This window comes from Neoarius graeffei, chromosome 1 (assembly GCF_027579695.1).
Source record: "Neoarius graeffei isolate fNeoGra1 chromosome 1, fNeoGra1.pri, whole genome shotgun sequence".
Classification (NCBI taxonomy): Eukaryota; Metazoa; Chordata; class Actinopteri; order Siluriformes; family Ariidae; genus Neoarius; species Neoarius graeffei.
In genome coordinates this window covers 29,904,316-29,915,492 of record NC_083569.1, presented here as the reverse complement: position 1 = coordinate 29,915,492, position 11,177 = coordinate 29,904,316, and the positions used below count along the sequence as shown (strand labels likewise).

At 41.6% G+C, this 11,177-nt stretch overlaps 3 non-coding genes across 3 annotated transcripts; all 3 read left to right on the top strand.

Moving 5' to 3' along the window:
- Nucleotides 1–528: 528 nt before the first annotated feature.
- On the top strand, nt 529–600 carry trnaw-cca (transfer RNA tryptophan (anticodon CCA)). The gene has a single exon. It is a non-coding gene; the product is annotated as a tRNA-Trp (tRNA).
- Nucleotides 601–9,459: 8,859 nt separating this feature from the next.
- Nucleotides 9,460–9,542, top strand: trnal-caa (transfer RNA leucine (anticodon CAA)). The gene has a single exon. It is a non-coding gene; the product is annotated as a tRNA-Leu (tRNA).
- Nucleotides 9,543–9,680: 138 nt separating this feature from the next.
- trnas-uga (transfer RNA serine (anticodon UGA)) lies at nt 9,681–9,762 on the top strand. The gene has a single exon. It is a non-coding gene; the product is annotated as a tRNA-Ser (tRNA).
- Nucleotides 9,763–11,177: the final 1,415 nt, after the last annotated feature.

The following is an 11,177-nucleotide window of genomic DNA, read 5'->3' as shown; positions in this document are numbered from 1 at the left end:
TTTCTTTGCTCCTTATAAGAAACAAATTGTTGAGCAATCATTTGTCTGTCCAACAGGTCAAGGTTGTTCTTCTGAACATGACACACAGCTACACTATTAAGACGTGTTTGTGTCATGCTACTTCGCAGCCATGTTTTCAGCCTTCTTAGAACAGATCATTCATACATTACTCACTTTTTAATATTATACAGACATTTAAGTGCACATGTCAAGCAAACCTATCCAAGTTGCTTTGGATAAAAGTGTCTGCTGCTACTAAGTATCATGTAATGGAACTTAACATTTTTGGATGACATAATCAAGAGCAGTAATATAATCAATGTAGGTTCATATAATCAATCAAGGTTTTGGAGGTTGTTGATATAGACATGCATCATTAAAATGGTGTACCCCTACTTCAAAACCAAAAAGTTAGCCACTCCTGTGAGATTGAGGAGGACTCAATATGGTTCTACAAAATAGCTTAATTATCCCCAACATGATCACACAAAAGCCTAAAAACATGTTCTACTTCTCCATGTACTCAGGGACCTTGTGGCGCAACGGTAGCGCGTCTGACTCCAGATCAGAAGGCTGCGTGTTCAAATCACATCGAGGTCAAGCTTATTTGGACCTTCTGGCAAGATGGCGTGCTGAGTAGTCACGCATTTGGTATGCTCTGCAAGCCTAGTCCCAAATTGCAACAAAATTAAAACATTCTCCCAACGTTTACCTCTTTTTTAGTCAGCCGAAGCCAGAAAAATGATGTTCGAGGAAGTTAAAGCCTCGGGAAGTGAAATAAAGTTGACGCTGGAAATAGGGGCCAAGGTGAGCCTAGCATCGGCTAATGAAGCTAACGTTAACGTTCGCCAAGAAGAAACAGAGGATATGGAGGCAACTTGCTCTGTGGTAAGAAGAAGACAACACAGCCCTCCATCCAATGTCACTGTCTCTGCTAAGAAACAGAAGGGAATGCCGAAACTACAGCCGGAATTCGTGTCTAATGTGGACGTCCTAGCTGCTATGCAGAACTTAACGGCATTAGTAGAGGACTTTGGTGCACAGCTAAAACAGAACAACATCATGATAGCTAACGTCGCAAAGGCAGCGGAGTTTAACACTGCGAACATCAAAGAGGGACAAGAAAAGACTAAAGTGCTTGAAAATGCGGTGCGGGAGCTTCAGAAGGAGAATTTGGAGCTGAAAGAAAAAACTGAGGAATTGGAGCGATATCAAAGAAGATGGAACCTCCGTCTAAATGGGCTCCCCGAAACTGAGGGCGAGAATGCCCGACAGGAGGTAGCAGAGCTAATAACAAGGATGATACCAGAATGGTCACACAAAATGGACATAATTCTGGACACTGTTCACAGACTGAGGAAACCGAAACCAGGAAAGACTCGTCAGATCATCTTACAATTCACCTCAAGAACCCACCGCGATGCACTTTGGAAACAAGCGAAGGACGACAGGGTGTGCGCCGAGAGGAAGGTACGCTTCAAAGAGGACCTCACCACAGCGGAACGAGATGCTCGCAACGCGCTCTGGCCAAAGATTGAAAGAGCGAGACAGCAGGGAATGAAGGCATTCTTCAGAGGACCCTTCGGATTCATCAACGGACAACGCATTCAGGAATAGGAAAGGTGATCGGGTATACCAGCTGACTATGATAAAATGTAAAGGGAGGAAAATGTTTATTAGGGGCGTTGCTGAAGTTAAAAACTTACCGTTACTTTTGATGGCAGGTGCTTGATTTAAAGCCACTAGAGTAGCCTGTTTGGCTCTTTTCTTTTTTTTTTGTCCATCGTTCTTTTATTTATGTCGTTGTTTACCACAGAAGTTTCAGTTACATCTCTAAATGTAAGGGGTCTTAAAGACAACACGGAAAGGAAAGCTTTGTTTTTGTTTTGCAAAGGGCAGAAAAATACTTTCACGTTTATGCAGGAGACACATTCTATGAGGGAGGATGAAACGTTTTGGACACAACAATGGGGAGAAAAGATTTTTTTCAGTCATGGCACAGAACAGTCAGGAGGAGTGGCCATTTTGCTAAATAACTGTTCTGGGAAACACTTGTATGTGAAGGCAGATGAACATGGACATTGGTTGATTGCAGTGATGGACTTAGTAAGTAAGTAAGTAAGTAAGCTTAATTTGTATCGCACATTTAAACACAGCATGCACTGACCAAAGTGCTGTACAGAGTCAGTATTAAAAGACAAATGATCAAAAAGAAAAATAAAAAGAAATAAATAAAATAAGGGGCGGCACAGTGGTGTAGTGGTTAGCGCTGTCGCCTCACAGCGAGAAGGTCCTGGGTTCGAGCCCCGGGGCCGGCGAGGGCCTTTCTGTGCGGAGTTTGCATGTTCTGTCCGTGTGGGTTTCCTCCGGGTGCTCCGGTTTCCCCCACAGTCCAAAGACATGCAGGTTAGGTTAACTGGTGACTGTAAATTGACTGTAGGTGTGAGTGTGAATGGTTGTCTGTGTCTATGTGTCAGCCCTGTGATGACCTGGCGACTTGTCCAGGGTGTACCCCGCCTTTCGCCCGTAGTCAGCTGGGATAGGCTCCAGCTTGCCTGCGACCCTGTAGAAGGATAAAGCGGCTAGAGGTGATGTGATAAATAAAATAAAACTATAATGATAATAACAATAAGCTGATGGTTAGGGAAAGGCCAAGGAATAGAGATGGGTTTTTAGCCTAGATTTAAAGGCAGAGATGGAGGGAGCAGATCTAATGTCCGGTGGGAGCTGATTCCAGAGACGTGGAGCAGCAACAGAAAAAGCTCTGTCACTTCTCTGCTTCAGCCGCGAGCAAGGTACATGAAGAAGCCCTGTGTTAGAGGATCTTAGAGACCTTTGGACTGAGTGGGGCTGTAAAAGGTCATTGATGTAGGCTGGGGCCAGCCCACTGAGTGCTTTAAAAACAAATAATAAGACTTTAAATTGTATTCTGAAAAAGACTGGGAGCCAGTGCAAGGACGCCAGAATGGGAGTGATGTACTCACGTCTCCTGGTGCCAGTTAACAGACGTGCAGCTGCATTTTGGACCAGCTGTAAACGTCTAAGTGAGGTTTGAGGGAGGCCAAGATAAAGGGAATTGCAGTAATCCAGTCGTGATGTGATAAAAGCATGGATGACTATTTCAAGATCGTTATGAGATAGGAAGGATTTGAGGCGGGAAATCACTCTGAGTTGGTAAAAACTATTTTTGAGTCACTTAATAGGAGGGGATCTTAATTATGGTAAATGATGAATGGTTGGATAGGTCTCCCCCAAGAGGCCATACTTATTCACCGAATAAGACATTTCAAGAATTCTGCCATTCAAATGCGCTACAAGACGCCTGGAGGCACTACAATGGTAACAAAGTACAATTTTCTTGGTTTCAACCAAATGGGAGTCATCTGTCTAGGTTGGATTACTGGTTGCTATCAGACCCTCTTTTAGGACTGGTGTCTGATGTAAGAATGTCAGCAGCTCCGTTAACAGATCATTCAGTTATCTCTCTAGTACTAAAACCCCCGAACCACAATTTCATTCTAAGGGTTATTGGAAATTCAACTCAGAGTTACTTTCACATGATTGTTACTGTACGGGTGTCAAGCAACTTATAAAAGAGGTTATGGATATGGAGGATTTTTCCTCATACATACTGAAATGGGAATTCTGTAAGTATAAAATAAGACAATATTCAATCGCTTACAGTAAAAATCTTAAAAAGTCTCAAAGACAAGAGGAACTGCAGCTCATTAAGGAGCTGAATGCCACATGCAACAAGCCCACACTTACAGATAATGACAAACAAACTCTATTGACTCTGCAGACAAAGTTGGATGATACTGTATGTATGCAAGAAAAGCCAAGGGTGCTTGTGTTAGATTTCGGACTAGGTGGATAGAAGAGGGGGAAAAAAACTCAGCATATTTTTGTCGCCTTGAAAAAACCAGACAGCAAAGGGATGAAATACGATCTTTACTGATTGATAATAACCTATGCAAGGATCAAAGGGTTATTTCTAAAGAGATTCTAACCTTCTATTGAGGTATTTCACCTGACGTCACAGGGTCACGTGACGCCCCGGTGTCCACCATTTTGGACGGCAAGCTAGCTAATGTCAACAACATCGTAGCTGGTATGTTACTGTAGCAATATTTACGTTCAGTCATTTGGATGACTGTTAAAACCTTTCAGTCTCAAGTTATTCCTTTACTGGATTTACTAGTTTACTGAGCTAGTGTGCGATGGCTCCCGGCTTGGCCGGCGAGCGCGCTATGGCTCCCGGCTTGGCCGGCGAGCGCGTGATGGCTCCCGGCTTGGCCGGCGAGTGCGCGATGGCTCCCAGCTTGGCCGAGCGCGCTAGCTCAGTAAACTAGTAAATCCAGTAAAGGAAAAACTTGAGACTGAAAGGTTTTAACAGTCATCCAAATGACTGAACGTAAATATTGCTACAGTAACATACCAGCTACGATGTTGTTGACATTAGCTAGTGCTAACAGCTAGTTGCTAATACACTGCTACAACTACACCGACCCTAATAATACAGTTCTTAGTCATTGCCTGGTAACAGCAAATTTATAACGGGCCATGTCTCAACAGACTAAGAAGTTATTTCAATGACATTTAATAACATTTTGTTTATCCTGAGGACCGAAAGTAAATGAAAATGTGAACAAACCTTAGCTGTAATCAGATGGCGACCACCGGCTCCAGGGACGACCCACTGATGTAGGCATGTTACCCAGCCTGACACAAAATATTTGTAGGCATCCAAACTTGTATACGCTTTCAGATCAATACCTGTGTATGGCGATGGGTTTTTAATGACATAGGTATACAGATCATGTGGGCCGAAGTCAGGTAAAGACGAGGGCTTCGTGTACTTCCATACGTCAGTGAACAATCCTGGTGGAAGCAGGTAAACGTCGTTCTCTAAGCCTGCTAACCTCAATTTTTGCAAATACCTCTCCCTCTGCTCGCCCTGTAAATGCCCTACATCACTGGATAGTGAAGGTGTTTTCTGCATCTCGCTCCTTTTTCTTTTATGTTTTTCGTTTGTCGCCTTCCTCGCATTCAAACTGATTCGAGCCGTGCCGTCCAAAATGGCAGCATCACATGACTTGGTCACGTGAGTGAAATACCTCAATAGCCAACTGTATACTTCCAAGTTCTCAGAGAACGAGACACTCACTTTCTTTGAAGGTATTAAACACCACATTCCACAAATTACAGAAGTATTCAGGGACACTTGTGATGGAGAGTTACAGCTTCAAGAAATGGATGCAGTTATCAGTAAAATTAAAATTAACAAATCCCCGGGGGTTGATGGCTTAACTGCCAATTTCTACAAACATTTTTGGCCAGACGTGCACCATTTTCTTTTCCATACATTCCTTGAAATATTAAACAGCCACACACTTTCCCCATCCATGAAACAAGGTATTATAATACTAATTCCCAAACCAGGGAAAAATTCACTGGTTTTAGATAATAGAAGACCTATTACACTTCTCACAACAGACTACAAGATTTTAACTTATGTTTTTGCAAACTGTCTTAAAACAGGTATTGAACAATGTGTTAGTGAGTCTCAGTCAGGCTTTATGAAGAATAGATCTATTCATAATAACATCAGGTTAATTCTGGACATTATAGATTACAGTGATATGATAGAAAATGAAGGTTTTATACTGTTTATAGATTTTTTCAAAGGATTTGATACTTTAGAACATAACTTCCTCTTTCAGTCTCTTGAATACTTTGGTTTTGGGAATGGATTCTGTAATTTTGTCAAGACATGTTACAAGGACATAAATAGTGTGGTTGCTCTACCCAGCGGAACAACCACACGTTTTCCAATTCAAGTAGGGGTAAGACAAGGCTGTCCTATTAGCCCATACCTATTTATCTTGGCAGTAGAAATGTTGGCTATTCATATTAAAAATTACACAGAACTAACAGCACTCTGTGTGCTTGATACAGATATAGTCATAAGTCAATTAGCGGATGACACAACAATTTTTCTGAAGGATAAACATCAAATCCCAGTGGCGATTAAAGGGATTGAAATGTTCTCCAAAGCCTCAGGTTTATGCCTTAATATCACCAAATGTGAGCTCATGCCTATCAAACAATGTGAAGAGTTGGTCATTAATAGTATACCAGTTAAAAGGGAAATAAAATACTTGACAAACAGAGAAGAATCAAGCTTAATATAACAGACACCATTCAGAAAGGGAAAACAAGGCTGGATATATGGCAGCAAAGAGACTTGTCTGTTTTTGGCAGGGTGTACCTAACAAAAATGGAATTTTTATCTAGGTGCATCTATCCTTCACACTCCTTAGCCATCCCAAAAGATGAAATTAAAGCTGTTAATCAAGCTAATTTCAGCTTTATATGGAGGAATAAAACTCACTATTTACAGAAAGCATACATTGTCAAGGACTTTAAAGAGGGGGGGTTAAAAGTTATTGACTTTAACTGTTTAAATGGCATGATTAAACTTAACTGGATTAAGGAGTACTTGAAGAAGAGTGAAGCCTTTTGGTACTGTATACCCAGACTGATCTTTAGTAGAGTTGGTGGCTTGCCTTATCTCCTGTCATGTGACTTTGCATTTCAAAATTACCAATCAAATTGTCAGACTTTCACCAGCAAGTTCTAATGTACTGGAAACTTATCTACAAGCACAATTTCACACCCCATTCTTCCCCTATTTGGAACAATAGATATGTTACATTGAGTCGTAAATCCTTGTATATAAAAGAATGGAAAGAGAAGAATATTTGTTCCATATTGGATATTTTGGATGATGAAGGGAGCATTTTTTCTTATAATACATTTTGTGTTAAGTATGGTTTCACCCCCCCCAAACGACAATTTCATTAAAGCTATCCCTGAAGGTTTGATTAAAACTATCCAAAACTATTTGAAATATGACAGTTTACAACCCAAGTTGCCTGATTTAATTGTGAAAGGTGTGCATCTACTAGATATTAAAAGTACAAACAAGTTTATAAGAGAATGCTTACGAGAAGAGTTTCACCCGGTGAGACCAATAAGAAATACAACTTCTTTTACTGAAAGCCAGTTAGTCTCACTCAGAACTAAATATTTGAAGTTCCCAATTCCACCAAAAGCAAAAGAGGTGCATTTTAAAACCATTAATAACATATATCCATCAAAAGAATTGCTACACCACAGATTTAATATTGATTTAGAGCTATGTGTGTTCTGTAAGAAAGAAATAGATGCAACTGTACACATTTTCAGTGATTGTTTGGGAACACAAAGTTTTTGGGTTGCTGTGAAGAACTGGTTGGCAATATCTGGACCTAGACTTACAGCTGAAGAAATTCTTTTTGGCACCACAAGGGGAAACTCAGAAGAGAATTACATGGTGAATGTTGTTATAATTTTAGGTAAATTCTTTATTCATAAAACCAGATATCTAAAAATGTTCCCTCACTTTATAGTATTTAAAACAGAATTTAATACATACTGGAATTCACTTACTAAAATGACAAGTAAGAAAGCAATTGTCCTTAAAAATATTATCTGCAATTTTATCTAACAGCCCTTGTACATGTAGAAATGAAATTACTGTCCTATTTTTATTGTCTGTGGTAGTTGTGTTAGTACAAAGAGACTTGGCTATGTAGATGGCAGTGGTTTTTTTTTCTTTCTTTGTTATTTTCTTTCTCTCTTTCTTTCTTTGTTTTGTGTTTGTCTTGTTTGTTTTATGTTTTTTGACTACATGTGAGATGTAATGTTAAGTTCTTTAAAATACTCTTATATGAGCATGTAACATGTACTGGGTTATAATCTTAAGTGTACACATGCTTTGTATTGAGATTGAATTTCAATTAAAAAAAAAACTTCTCCACGTACTCGATTGGAATACTAAATACTGGCCTATAGTGGTGACACAAACAAGACAGTTTTGGTGACTGAGCGAGTCCGCCAAGTTCGGGTGAGAAAAACTGTTTTGAGTCCGTTGCGTGGCTGTTTTTTGTCTAACGTTATGGCAATAGTTTACTTCCTTGTTACACATTTTATAGTAGCTGTATAATTTTCATAATGATGTCATTTTAATCTGACAAAAGTGCGGGGGATGAAATTGTGTTTCAACAAAAGTGGGGGGGATGAAACGTACGCATCCCCCGCGGGTGATACGCCCCTGATCACACGTGTTCAGCTGAGGCTTGTGCACTGAAACTCCTCCATATTCCTTGAATAAGTTAATGATATAATGCAATGTAGAGGGTGAAATATCCAAATCCCTTCCTTTATTTCTTTGAGGAACATTTGTTTTTCAACATTTCAATAATTTTCTCACGCATTTGTTGACAAACTGGAAATCCTCGGCCCATCTTTGCTCCTCAAAGACTAGGCCTTTCCTGGATATCGATTTTGTACCAAATCATGAATACAATCACCCAGGGGCGCAGATAGGATTTTTGAACTGGGGGGGACTGAGCTGTCAGCAAATGATTCAATTTTGTGTATATATGTCTGTGTGTATATATATATATATATATATATATATATATATATATATATATATATATATATATATATATATATATATACACACACTACCATTCAAAAGTTTGGGGTCACTTTGAAATGTCCTTATTTTTGAAAGAAAAGCACTGTTCTTTTCAATGAAGATCACTTTAAACTAATCAGAAATACACTCTATACATTGCTAATGTGGTAAATGACTATTCTAGCTGCAAATATCTGGTTTTTGGTGCAATATCTCCATAGGTGTATAGAGGCCCATTTCCAGCAACTCTCACTCCAGTGTTCTAATGGTACAATGTGTTTGCTCATTGCCTCAGAAGGCTAATGGATGATTAGAAAACCCTTGTACAATCATGTTAGCACAGCTGAAAACAGTTGAGCTCTTTAGAGAAGCTATAAAACTGACCTTCCTTTGAGCAGATTGAGTTTCTGGAGCATCACATTTGTGGGGTCGATTAAATGCTCAAAATGGCCAGAAAAATGTCTTGACTATATTTTCTATTCATTTTACAACTTATGGTGGTAAATAAAAGTGTGACTTTTCATGGAAAACACAAAATTGTCTGGGTGATCCCAAACTTTTGAACGGTAGTGTGTATACCGGTACATGTTATTTCACCTCCCTCACTGCCATCACCAGGAACTACCTGCAGGCCAGGGCAATGATAACATTTTAACATAGCCTATGGAAATCCAAAGTTTACACATTATCATCACGCACAGAAATTGCAAAACTAGTTTTAAAACCGCTAAATTCCAACTGTTAAACATAGCGAGAGTCTGGGCTACGTGTGTGTGTGTAAAGTGTAAACCAGTGCATCCTGACTTTCTAACTATGCCTGTGTGTTGCGTGAGCGGCAGTCAGTCAACAACTCTTCACAAAGTTTCCTTAAAACGTAAAACGTTTGCCGGAAAGTCCGTGTTTTCTGCAAACTTGTAAAAGTGTGGTGAGTCAGGGTAGCCGAGCGGTCTAAAGCGCTGTGTTCAAGTTGCAGTCTCCTCTGGAGGCGTGGGTTCGAATCCCACTTCTGACATTTGCTGCAGCGGGTTGTTGATGGGCCTCGTGGCCCATGCGTGGCGTGAAAATGGAGGCTTTGGCTGGTGTGCCTTTGCAAAAGAAAAAAAAGTTGCTCAAAGCAATTTTTTGTCGCACTTGAATTTCGGCGCCTCCAGTAGTCATGGCCGAGTGGTGAAGGCGACGGACTTGAAATCCGTTGGGGTTTCCCCGCGCAGGTTCGAATCCTGCTGGCTACGTGCGGTGTGAAATTTGGGGCCTGTAGAGTGTTGCCCGGCTGGCGGCGGACGGGTTTTGCCAGGGCCCCTGTGCTCTCAGCCTGAAACGGGGCGGCGGTCTTCCTTTGATCAGTGAATATAGGCATTTGAGCAGTGACCCCAGTGCGTGGCCGGCTCAAGACCTGGGCATGGTCAACGATGCGTCTCGCTTTGGTGTCTGGGCGAGCGGACTAGGAGCAGCGTCCGGCTAGCGGTGTCCAGTGAAGAAGCGTTCTTCTATCTTGATCCTGAGGTCTGTTGAGTCCTGCTTACTAATGTTCGGGATGGTGTACTGATAGCACGCTGAAATCCAGTTTTGCATCTTAAGGTACTGAAACGGATGCCTTGAGGTTTCCCTACGCGATATAGCATGCTTACGAGTAAGTCTGAGATTCCGTTTGCCGTACAATGGGTGAAAACTGGTCATTGCAGTCCATTCAGGGGTTTCATTTTACAACCCTGCCTTTGTTTAGCAGCGCTGCCCACAGACGGTTGTACGTCCAGTGAATCAACGAGGCTAGGCCGTAGACTCGTTCACGTCCAACCTGAGGATTTTGCCTCCCTGAAGCGTATGCGTTTTGAAACGAAGTGCACCAAAGCGTCTCCTGATAATTCATCCACGCTGTCCCGAGGCCCCGTGTGCAGTCGTGGCCACCTGCTTAAAGCGATGTCCTCGACGTCCGCTCGACGTCTCCCACGCTGCTTTGAGTGTGCTGCCGACGCCATCTGAAATCGGGTTTGTTGAAAGGCAGCCGGAGCCTTGTTCTGTGGCGGCTTTTACCCGAGCTTGTCTGGCAAAAGACGGAGCGGGTCCAAGTCCAGGAATCTGCCCGAAACGGAAAGGGCTCCTCTCCCGGACAGGTCGAGTCAAAGCACGGCCGTAAAACGTTTGCCGGAAAGTCCGTGTTTTCTGCAAACTTGTAAAAGCACTGCCCAGAGTATTGCAATAGTGAGCCAAGCGCATGGCCCACGCGTGAGAGCAGCATGAGACCTCAGCATGTTCCACGCCGGATTCGCGCTCGGCGATTGGTTTCAAATGATTATAATTTCATTTTCAGTCAGACTTCAGTTGAGCATTTTAGACGGATTTATTTTTGAAGATGTAATTTTCACATTTTCATAACAGGCTTATTAAATATACAGCAACAATGTTCCAACAAATATTTTAATGAGTCTGAGTTTTGACTTTGACAGAATTACTCATCCCATCCCCTCATTATCTCTAGCTGCTTTATCCTTCTACAGGGTCGCCGGCAAGCTGGAGCCTATCCCAGCTGACTACGGGCGAAAGGCGGGGTACACCCTGGACAAGTCGCCAGGTCATCACAGGGCTGACACATAGACATAGACAACCATTCACACTCACACCTACGGTCAATTTAGAGTCACCAGTTAAC